Here is a 13201-nt window from a genome sequence, read left to right as displayed (position 1 = left end):
GTTCGAGGTCTCCTACCATCTTGGCAAGGCCAACCTTGTGGCAGACGCGTTGAACTGTAAGAAGACGATAGCATTTGTGGCTCCGCTGATGATAGCAGAATGGGATATGGTAGAGTTTGTGCGAGACTTTGAGGTGAAGGAGCCATTTGAGAGCATCACACATATTCGAGTTCAGCCACTTATCGATGACCACATCATTGTGGCTCAGAAGGAAGATGAAGGGTTGGTAGAGTTGAGAAACTAGGTCAGTGACAATGAAGACTCGGAATGGAGAGTTGGTATGGATGGGCGTTTATGTTATCGCGGCCGCCTATGCGTCTCAAATCTTCATAACTTGAGGAAGGAAGTTCTCGAGGCTACTCACATTTTGAGGATGGTAATGCACCCTAGTAATATGAAGATGTACCGGGACATGAAGCACTCATACTGGTGAGACAACATGAAGGCCCACATAGCAGATTATGTGTCCTATTGTCTCACATGCCAGCAAGTTAAGGCAGAGCATCGCCGACCTCCTGGACTACTTCAGCCCATGCCCATAGCTAAATGGAAATGAGATTTTATTTCCATGGATTTTATCTCAGGGCTGCCAAAGATGAGGAAGGGGCATGACTCCATATGGGTGATTGTGGACCGATTGACGAAATCAGCTCATTTTCTCCCTATTAGAGTTTCGAACTCCGTAGACGAGTTGACCAGGTTGTACATCAAGGAGATTGTGCATCTGCATGGAGTTCCTATGGAGATAAGTCTGACCGAGACACGCGATTCACATCTATCTTCTGGACTCGTATCCAGGAAGCTATGGGTGTGAAATTGAAGTTCAGTACCACGTTCCACCAATAGACTGACGGGCAGATGAAATAGGTAAATCAGGTGTTGGAAGATATGCTGCGAGCTAGTGTGCTGGATTTCAAGGACAGTTGGGATGATTGTCTTCTTTATGCAAAGTTCGCTTATAACAATAGCTTCCACGCAAGTATTGGCATGGCTCCCTATAAGGCCTTATATGGGTGCCCCTGTCGAGCACCGCATTGCTGGGTAGAGGTTGGCAAGAAGAGCCTGATTGGCCTAGAATTAGTTCAGGCGACCTTAGAGAAGATCGACATTATTAGGCATCGACTTCTGACAACACAGAGCAGACAGAAGAGCTACGCCGATATGAGGTGGTGGCAGCTAGAGTTCGAGGTTGGGGATCATGTGTTTCTCAAGGTTTCCTCCATGAAGGGAGTCCTTTGGTTTGACAAGAAAGAGAAACTCATGCCGAGATTTATTGGCCCATTCCAGATACTTGACCGAGTGGTTGCGGTAGCTTACCACCTTGCTTTGCCCACACCACTTCTAGGCGTGCACAACATATTTCACGTATCTATGCTGAAGAAATACGTTCCTGACCCTTCCCACATTATTAGATGGGAGTAGGTACGGTTGAGTGAAGATGCTACTTATGTACTATGTTTGACGCGTATCCTAGATAGGAAGGAGCAGGTGCTGCGCAATAAAGTTATTCCACTTGTGAAAGTGTTGTGGACGCATCACACCGAGGAAGAAGCTACTCGGGAAACAGAAGCCGAGGTTCGCAAGAACTAGCCTCAAATTCTTGAGGAGTACAAAAAGGTACTAATTTCGAGGATGAAATTTTTTCTTAAGGGGGTAGATTGTAACGTCCCGGGAAAATTCGTACAAAGACCCAAGTACCACCTCAGGCAGAAATCACTAAGGACCAAATCCTTTATAAATTAGATGAGAATTAACTAAGTGTTAAACTAGATTATCTATGAAATTAGCTCTAACCACTTTAAATACGAACTACAAGACCCAAAACTAGTAAAATCGCTAACGCTGCATTGCCTAGAAATCTAGGATCCATCTCAAAACCCAGTTGCTCTCGGGAGCAGCTTGAAACTCCGTTTCAGACCTGGACTGTGCATCAAAAGTCTGATTAATGCGAAACTATACGGTTATGACAGCCTTTCTGGGCTTGACAACCATCTCAGAAATCAAGTCTTAATAGTATCCAGAAACGTACAACTTGAGCCCGGAGCGAAGTGTGTGAGAAATGTGAATATCTTTAGAAAATGAACTCGAACTTAAGTGAATTGGGCATTCGCTTGCGGGCCAAATTTAAGGTTTCAGACCGTCAGATTCTCACCCAACTACACCCTCATCTCAGGGAAATTTTCCAACACAAGTCAGTGTACTTGTGGCCTTGATCGAGTAACGGTGACCGTTGAACTAAAACTGATCCTCCGCGGTCGATCCGAAAGTCCAATCGGACTGAAAACTTAACTTGACCTAGATCTAATGTTAGGGAACTTACTCCAGACTGTATGTAGAAAAGGGGCCTCCAGATGTGCTCCGTTGGACTGAAACAACTAACTTTTGGCTATAACCTAAGTATACCATGGCCCTGGGGCCATTGGGGTCAGTTCTGGGCCTATATAAAGACCTAAACCCACCCCTTTCTCATTCCATAGGAATTTCAACCCTAGGAGAGAGAAGTGAGAAGAAAGAGAAGGGAAGAGAGAGGGGAAGAGAGAGGAGAGCGAGAGATTGTTCCTGGGATTCGATCCCACCACTCCACGTGCTTAATCACCTCATCCGCGTCGCTATACCAGAGATTTTGATTCCATTTTTAGGTAAGAAATCCTAACCCTAACCTATTTTAGGGATTCAAATAGAGTAGATGGTGGAATGACTAACATATTTCATGCTATAGGTTATTGTTGTGCCATAAATAAAGCTATAATGTTCAAACTGAGTTCGATACATGTCTACCGGCGAAAGATGCGGACTATAAACGTTTAGGTTATGGTTTTTAAGGCTTTCAATGTCAGCAATGATTTATTTTTGACTTGATTGTTATCATATATGCTTAGATACGATGTTTTCCACGTATTATACATATCTATATGAACTATGTTGAAATATATGCATTCCATGTGTTTGTTGAAATGTTTGTATGAGTATGAAATTATGATTTGTGCTTGCCATGATTTATGTTTGAGGGTACATGAATGTTGTACATGTGGCAACTTCCTTATGAATGGATTTGCTATAATGCCTGTTATAACTACATGTATGTTAATATGTGTAGCCTAAGTGTTTGATAAAATGCCTAAATGAGAAAATGCTTGTTGAAATGTAATTGGTTAGGGTGTTGAGATATGATTCACGATCCCCTTATCTATAGTTACAATCTCCTTCATATAACCAATCTTATTACTATGTGGTTTATGGATGAATGCTTACGTATGTTAACATGCACTCTATGTGTTCGTTAAAATGCTTATATGAGATTCATATTTAAATTGGTTGCTATATGCTGTTTTTGATTAACACATGTGAATGTTATCAAATTTAAAGTGTGATTGGGACTACTGCATAGTCCAGGCAATCTAAAAAGTTTCTTGAGTAGTGGTCGAGGTTGTTTCGCCACACAAGACATGTTTGAGGAATCCGAGTCGTACGCTGATTGTTGACAGTGGTTAGGCCACGTAGAGTGCTTATGCGCTTCATGTCGATCAACTCAACATACGCTCGTACCAGTCGAGCTTGTCTAGCAACCCAATTGGCCTAATGTATGTTCACCATGTATAGGTGCTACTGCTTGAATTTAAGGTACCAACTTACCAGTGAAAAGCCCGTTTAACCTTAGTATCTCGATGCGCTAAGACTCATGAGCCGGACATGGTGGTATGAGATACCGTGGTTGAGCTGTCGGCCTACGCTGGGGTGTCGAGCCTCCCCGTAGTGTCTAGTGAGCAACCCAGTCTTGTGAGCTAAATACGGTAGTATGCGACACTGTATTAGAGCTGTCAGCCTACAATTAGGTGACGAGCCATTCGTAGTGACCTAGAGCGTATATTTGGTCTACGATGAGGTGACGAGCCTTTCCATACTAACCTCGAGTATAACTCAGGCCTGCGCTGAGGTGACGAGCCTCTCCGTAGCGACCTGGAACTATCTATCGTATGTAACTAACTAGGATTGACGACCCTAGATGGATCATTGTTTGGGTAAGTGATATAAAGGGAGGTGCCTTAGCTTCCTGAACACGCTATTTGAATAAACCTAAACAAGAACTTGGCTAACACGATCATGCACTGCATTGCATGTGCTTTGGCGAGGAAGCACACATTTAGGGAGGTTGACATGTGCGATCGTGAGATGATGTTGCTGAGGGAGTGCAGGCGAGGGCATGCATCATTATCGCATACCATCCTCACATTAATAAGAGTACTTAGGATATGATTGATGTACTGCTTGATTAAATCGATAACATGTTAACCTTTGCCTTGTAGCTCCACTGAGTTGATTACTCACTCCCATTCTGGGATGGTGTTTTAAAACACCAACCGGACCCTAGTTTAGTTGCAGATGATGGCGATGCTTACGAGGTGGAGTCAGATTTCTATGATGACGAGCAGGAGTTCTCCTATTTGTAACTCTCATGTGGGTCTATGTAGACCTGGAGTTACGTCACCGGGGTTACAGGGATATGGATAGTTGACATTACACTTCCTCGTTTTGTATATTTTGGAACCAAACTTGTAATTATTTAACTTGGTAACTTATTCATACTCTGGGGATTTACAACCATTTATATGCTTTATATATATATATATATATATATATATATCACAGTCTTTTGCTTGCATAATTTAACTGTCTCTGGAGTATGATATACTGTTTTGGTATAATCTCATTCATGTTTAATGCACTAATATGGACAACATTAATAACCATTATCTATGTTGCATAAGTGATGCGTTGGAACTCAGGAGTTGGGCTCCTGCTCGACCCCCTATTTTCAGGGCGTTACAACCTTGCCAAGGTGGCGGCAGTCCAGGACTAGGAGTAGCCCAGTTCGGTTACAGAAGTGAGGAGTTTTCTAGGACTTACTGGCTACTATCGTTGATCCATTAAAGATTTTTCCAAGAGAGTTAGTCCGTTTTCTCAGCTTACTCAAAAGGATCTTAAATTTGCCTAGAATGAAAAGGTAGAAGCAGCCTTTTAGGAATTGAATGACAAGTTTACGTCCGCACCCATTCTAGTATTGTCAGAGCAAGGGGTCAGATATATAATATACACCGACAAGTCCCGTGTTAGTTTGGGTTGTGTTCTTATGCAGAAGGACAGAGTGATCGCTGAAAAGGCCAAGCTATATGTCCTAGAGGGGGGGTGAATAGGACAATGCCAAATAAAAACTTATAACAGCGGAATAATAAAGAAAATGATAGCCAAATTAAATAATAATGCAGGAAAGAAAAACAACCTCAAAATTCAGATCTTGAGAGGTTGATACAAACGTTATTCTAAGGACAACCTTACACCAAAAACAGAGTTTATGGTAGGACAACCTTATTTCTAGAAAGGTCTTTGTATCAAGTCTCAAATCGAAGAGGAATACAAAAACAAATATGAACTGAATTGAAATAACTTGTAATTAAAGATGTATTGTTCTAGGGACAGCCATACACCATAAAAATGGCAGGGCAACCTTGCTGGAACAACTTTCAAAATGAAATTGAAAAACAAGCTTATAAAGGAATAGCAGAAAGTAAATTCTAAGCTATTACAACATTCTCACAAAGCTTGAAATAATTACAACATTCACCACCATACATACATCCCACAAAAAGAATAGAAAAATTAAAAGAATAAAATAAACAACCACAACACAAGGGTTTATAGTGGTTAGCCTGTGTGTTCACCAACTGTTATACAACAGCCACACAAAAGCTACTCCACTCCTAATATCCTCACACAGGGGATATTAGCGTTCACTAAAGATAGGTTTTCCCAGGTTCACCCAAAACCCTTACAATTGTGTCTTTGTATGTGGGCTTACACAATTAAAAACCCCCCACTTCTGAGTTTTCCTGGCTTTCCTCAGATAACCAATATAACAAGATTTTTCTGGCAAATCTTGAAAGAAACCAAAATAATAGAAAGGAATTTACAATATGTAAAATACCTGAATATCTTCTTCGTTGTAGCAGCCCGGTAGAACCAAATCAAAGTAGATGATTGAATGTCCAAGTTCAATGTCCAGTACTCGATTACAATGGTTCTAGATCTAATTGATTTTAAATTAAACCAAACAGGGCTTGCCTTAATTGATTTTGATTCCAAAGAAAGGGAATAACAATTCCTCTTTTCAAATCAGATTGGAATATCAGAAACAAAATCAATTAAAATAAAGCTAAGGAAAGAAGATATTAAATAAGCACACTTAGCTTAAATGGAGCGCAGAATTATCTCTCAGAAGTTCGACGAAGATTGGCTTGAATACTATAATTAAATCGATGATTTCTTCTGAGATTCGTGCACTATTTATAGGTGAAAAGATCTTGTCTTCGACTGGTCTAGAGTGCTCTACGACTAGTCGAAGCCATAACAGATATTTGAAAGATTAGGCGGGATAAGCGCAGACCGTTCTACGACTGGTCGTAGCTCTCCTACGACTGGTCGTAGGTCACCTACGACTGGTCGTAGGTTTCCTTCGACTGGTCGTAGGTCCTGAATATCTTTGGACTTGAGTCGTAGATTCTACGGTCGAAGATGCAGAAACACTGTTCCTACGACTGGTCGAACAGATTCCAGGACTAGTCGAAGGCTAACAGATTTTATCCGGAATTTGTAACAAACTTACGACTGGTCGAGGATTTTCTTAGACTGGTCGAAGCAAGTCTAGGACTAGTCGAAGCAGACCTAAGACTGGTCGAAGAACAGACCAATCACATGTAAAATAACATTCGACTTATGTATCCGAAATGACCTACTTTCTAAGGTCATCCTATGGTCAAACAAACCTCAATCATGAAGTATGGACATTGAAACAAGAGACCATGAAGAATGAGCCTTGAAGTCTTGATGTAGACTAAACCTTGAAGTAGCTCAATCATGAAAGTGGCTTGAGTTTCAACTTGAGTCTTGAGTTCGGCTTGAGTCTTGCCTTGTACTTTCTTTTTCTTTTCAGGCTTGAGTCTTGTGAGCGGTTCTTGCATTCAAGAGTCTTGTCTTGTGATCAGTTCTTTCATTCAAGATCCTGAGTCTTGTACTTGAGAGCTTTGCTTGATGTGAGCTTAGCTTGTTCATGTATGTTGATCCTTGAGAGAGCTTCACTTAAGCAGGTTATATATAACATAACAGTGATTTTGGCATCACAAATTTGACAACAAACAGGGATATAAAGTATAGCACTTACAATCTCCCCCTTTGTCAAATTAGTGACAAAACACATAACCAAACAAAAGTAAACAACTGGTTAATACATGCAAATCAACATTTAACATTCAACCAGTTTCAACATTCAACAAGAAACAAGATCAAACATATATTCTTCTTGACACCCCACTCCCCCTGAGTAACATAACCAATGCTACTCCTCTCACAATCACATTAACAACAAACCATTCTCCCCCTTTTTGTCACAAGATGACAAAGGAGAACTAAATAAAGGAATGAGAGTAAACATGAGGAGGAAATAGAGTATAGCAAAAGAGTCATAGAGATACTCAAGATAGCATCACAGATATCAGCATAAATATTACATTAAGAACAAACATCCAGCATAGAATCCAACTCAAACTCAATCAAACAAGAGCAAAGTAATAAAGTTATTACATACCAAAAGTCTCATAGAAACTAGTCAGAATTAGAACTTGAAGATGGAGCAGGAATAGAAGGATCAAGTTGGTGCATGCCTTTGTTCAGGCGCCTAAGATATTTGCGCATGTATTTGAATTGCAAATCATGAGCAATAGACATGTTCTCCAACTTAACATTAATATTCTCAACTTTATCTTCTAATGCACTCAAACGTGCATCAACATCGGATGGTACAAAATCCGGATCATTAGCAGTCGAATCCAGTTCCTCAAAAATATCATCCATATTAATATCAACACCACTTCTTCAGGACCACCATCAACACCACCACCTTGTTGAAGCAGATCCAACTTCATCTTATTAATATTTGTATTGTTGAAGATCGAGATGATGGATTGGTGCTTCATCATCAGTGGCATATCAACTAACATATGAGTAGCCAATACGGTCATAAAGTATGCAAATGGAATGTCACTATGACCAGGATGGAGTCAAAATTAAGAATGAAATGACAAATTAAGGAAGGCAAACAAATCGAGTACCATTGGAGATAACATGGATAACACGAACCATAAATGAAGTGAAACCCGTGCTCCACGATGGTCATGGGTATCTACGACCGGTCGTAGTACGAGTCGTGTATACTCACGACGGTCGTGACAAACCCCAAAATTCAATATCTTGCAATTTACACAAAAATTGAAATTTAATCTAGCAAATATATACAATAATATACAAGAAGGCATAAATTATCAAATTAAAATGCACATGCCAAGATCAAATTTAATCTTTTTGAACCTGCTTTTATCAAGAGGTTTTGTGAAAATATCAACACGTTGATCTTCGGTAGGAATATATTCTAGAGATATAACTTTTTCTTCTACTAATTCCCTTATATAATGAAATCTAATGTCAATGTGCTTAGTACGAGAATCCTGAATAGGATTTTTTGAAATATTTATCGCACTGGAATTATCACAATGTAATAACATAGAATCTGTTTAATTCCATAATCACTTAGCATTCGTTGCATCCAAACAAGCTGTGTACATGCATTACCAGTTGTGAAAGTGATATAGAATTTTGTTTCTTACTAAACCAGGAAACTAGACAATTTCCAATGAAAAAACAACCACCACTGGTTGATTTTCTATCATCTAGATTACCAGCCCAGTCAGCATCCGAGTACCCAGCTAATTGAACATTGGTTTCATGAGGATACCAGAGACCGAGATTTACAGTACTTGCGACATATCAAATAATTCGCTTGACTGCAATCAAGTGGGATTCTTTTGGATCAGATTGATATCTTGCGCAAATACCAACACTTAGAGAAATATCAGGTCTACTAGCAGTTAGATATAACAAACTACCAATCATACTCCGATAAAGTTTTGAGTCAACATTTTTACCATTAGAGTCTTTTGATAGTTTCGGGGTAGTACTCATAGGAGTATCGAAATTCTTGCCATTCTCAAATCCAAATCTCTTGATTAGATTCAAGGCATACTTAGATTGAGAAATGAATATTCCTTGATTGTTGCTTTACTTGCAATCCAAGGAAATAAGTCAATTCCCCAACCATGCTCATTTCAAACTGTGATTTCATCAAATCTGCAAACTCAGTAGTTAAGTCAATACAAGTTGATCCATAAATGATATCATCAACATAAATCTGTACCATTAAGATATGATCATTTTGTTTTTTAACAAACAGAGTTTTATCAACAGATCCCATTTGAAAATTATGAGTTAAAAGAAATTTCGTTAGTTTCTCATACCATGCCCTAGGTGCTTGTTTTAATCCATAAAGTGCCTTTTAAGCCGATACACATAATCAGTATTTTTGGAATCTTCAAAACCCATTAGCTGTTCAACATAGACTTCTTCATGTAAATCGCCATTTAGAAAAGCACTTTTCACATCCATCGATAGATCTTTATCTTTTTAAAACATGCAATGGATATAAATAGTCCGATAGATTCAAGACGTGCTACGGTGCAAAGGTTTCATCGAAATCAATCCCTTCAATTTGAGTATAACCTTGTACCACCAGTCTAGCCTTGTTTCTAATTATATTTCCACGTTCATCGGACTTATTTTTGAAAATCCATTTTGTTCCAATGATGTGTTTATCTTTAGGTCTTGGTACGAGATACCAAACATCATTTCTTATGAATTGGTTGAGTTCATCTTGCATCGCAACAATCCGGTTTCTCATCAGTGAGCGCTTCTTTTACGTTAGATGGTTCAATTTGGGATGTAAAACATACATAATTACATATATCCTCAAGTTGTCTACGAGTGCGAACACCGGTGAGAGGGTTTCCAAGAATTTGTGTGGTTGGATGATCTTTAACAGTCCTCAACTCAGAATCAGTTTGATTTGATGAAGTATCGGGTTTATCAATGATTAGTACTTCATCATTATCTGAATTAGAAGTTGGTGTGTTTAAATGATCATCAATGACAACATTAATGGATTCTTGAATCACACCGATCCTTTTGTTCAGGACCCTATAAGCTCGATTGTTTAAAGAGTATCCTAGAAAAATACCTTCATCACTCTTCGTATCGAACTTTCCCAAATTTTCACGATCACGTAAAATATAGCACTTCCTGCCAAAAACTCGAAAGTATTTAACAGTAGGCTTTTTATTGAACCACAATTCGTAAGCCGTCTTATTATTATCTTTTTTTGTGTAGACTCGGGTAATACTATAGCAAACTGTGTTTATGGCTTTGACCCAAAGATTTTTAGAGAGCTTCATGCTATTCAACATGACATTAGCCATTTCTTGAAGCACCCTATTCTTCCTTTCTACAATTCCATTTTGTTGTGGAGTTTTGGGAGCAGAGAATTCATGTAATATTCCTTGGTCGGTCAGAACTTCTCAAAATTGCTATTCTCAAATTCGGATCCATGATCACTACGAATTTTACTGATTTGAGAGGATTTTTCAGTTTGAATCCTTTTGAGAACTTTTCTTACTTCTTCAAGGGTTTCAGATTTATCCCTTAAGAAGACTACCCAAGTGAATCTGGTAAAGTCATCAACTATTACCAAGATGTACTTTTTCCCACCTCGACTTTCTGTTCCGGTAGGTCCTATCGGATCCATGTGGAGAAGTTCGAGTGGTCTTGATGTGGTATTTGAATTCACCTTTTTGTGTGAGTTCTTTGTTTGTTTGCCTATCTGGCACGCACCACATATTTTATCTAATTTCAAGTTTGGGTAAACCTCTTACAAGTTCTCGTTTGCTCAATCGATATAAATTTCGATAATGTACATGTCCAAGACGTTTGTGCCATAAATCGGTCTCGTCTGTATGGACCATGTAACATGTTTGATTAGATGAGCTGGATTCACTAATAATATAGCAATTTTCAGACGTTCTACGTCCAGTTAATATTACAGAACCCTTATTATTTAATATCTCACAACTTTGATTAGAAAACCGAACATTATGGTTATTATCACATATTTGTGATATACTAAGCAAGTTGTGCTTTAGGCCTTCAACATATAAAACATTTTTAAACACGGAAGATTAAAAAGTTGAACCGTACCTTGGCCTAAAATCTTGCATTGCTTCCATCACCAAATGTGATGACCCATCAGTCATATCTTTCAGATCGGTGAATAAGGCTTTGTCACCTGTCATATGCCTGGAGCATCCACCGTCTAGGTACCACTTTGAATGACTTGTTGCTTTGAAAGCGATGTGAGCAACCAAGCAGGTGACTTTAGGAATCCATTTCATAATAGTTTTGGGTTTAGGAACATAGTTGGTCTTCTTTTGTGTATATTTGTAGGAATGACCTATAGAGTTAGATTTTAATAGCTCCTTGAGTAAATCAACTATCTTTTCAGCTAGTGGATTTCGAGTCTGATAAAAGTTGACATGGCTGTTTCTAAGTTTTTGAAAGTTTTTGAATTTTTAGACAAATCTTGATAAGTCCTTTTTCCTTTTGAGTTTGAGGACTCTCCTTTATCAAACATAGGAGGAGTATACTTTTGTTTAGGAGGTTGATTTTTATCATAGCCCAACCCGGATCGATTGCCACATTTTCTTGATCCGGATAACAATTTTTCTAACTTTGGATCACCTTGGGCATATTTCCATGTGTCCTTTAAACTCAGAAGAGAGGAAACTTCAATTTTAAGTTTCTCAATTTCAGATTTTAAATCAACAATTTGAGAGTTTTTAAATTCCAAATCGCATTTTGATTTTTCAAAATTATCTGGAAATTTGTGATTTTTCTAAGACAAGCGATTCAAAACAATTTTTGAGTTTAGAAAACTTTTCTTTTTGAAGTTTAAGTTTGACAATTTTACAACTTTCCTTATATAGGGCATTGTAAGCATCTTGAAGATCATCTTCATTTTCACATTCACTATTGATTTTCTTCACTTGTAGAGTCATTATCCGAAAATGTGAATTTGGCTAGAGTCATAAGAGCTTTGACCTCATTGCCCGACTCAGTTTCAGAATCTTCTGATTCAGGAGAACCTTCAGAATCGGATGATTCATCCCATGTAGCCAACATACCCTTCTTCTTGGGTTTGTCCCTTTTAGGACATCTATTTGCTAAGTGCCCATATTCTAGACGGTTGTAACATTGACTATCTTTCAAAGATTTTGAGATTTGGGTCTAAACTTCTTTTTGTCATTTGATTTTTGAAAATCAACCCTTTTCTTGCTTTTGAAAATCTTATAAAATTTTTTAGCCAAAAGAGCCATATCATCTTCTGAATATTTTCTTTTGAATTACATTTAGAAGATTTTAGCGCGATAGATTTACCTTTAGGAGCTTTAAAGTTTAACTCGTAGGTTTGTAGAGAACCAACTAGTTCTTCAACCCTCATATTATCCGTATCACGAAGTTCTTGGATTGTGGTTACTTTAGAATTGAACCGTTCAGGAAGTGAGCGTAGTATCTTTGCACACACTTTACTTTCCGGGATTTTATCGCCAAGACCCCACATTGAGTTTACAATGTCATTCAATCTAGTGTAAAAGTCCATAAACATCTCATTTTCCTCCATATGAATTTCTTCAAATCTGGTTGTGAGGAGTTGGACTTTAGATTTTTGACAATTGTAGTACCCTCGTGTGTCATTTCTAATGTATCCCAAGCTTGCTTTGCGGTATCACAGAAATGATTCTTTTGAACTCATCCGGTGATAGTGCGCAAGTAATTGCATTTAGTGCTTTAGCATTTGCACTACTCTCACTTTTATGAAGGGTGGTCCATTGGTAATATGGTGTGGTTTTCATAGACTTTGAACCATCAACCCCGGTAACTTCCATGATAGGAGGATTCCATTCAGTCACTGTGGCTTGCCACACATTTTCATCCATTGATTTGAGGAAGATCCTCATTATGGCTTTCCAATAAGCATAGTTGGAGCCATCAAAGGGTGGAGGCCTAGTGACTGAAAGGCTATCAAAATTTGACATCTTAAATAGCTTAAATCGTTAGCTCGGGAATTAAATCCAAGAATTAAAAAGAGCTATTAGGCTTTGATACCACTTGAAAAGGCCAAGCTATATGTCCTAGAGGGGGTGAATAGGACAAT

This window comes from Magnolia sinica, chromosome 14 (genome assembly GCF_029962835.1).
Source record: "Magnolia sinica isolate HGM2019 chromosome 14, MsV1, whole genome shotgun sequence".
NCBI classification, from domain to species: Eukaryota; Viridiplantae; Streptophyta; class Magnoliopsida; order Magnoliales; family Magnoliaceae; genus Magnolia; species Magnolia sinica.
This window is presented reverse-complemented; position numbering follows the sequence as displayed.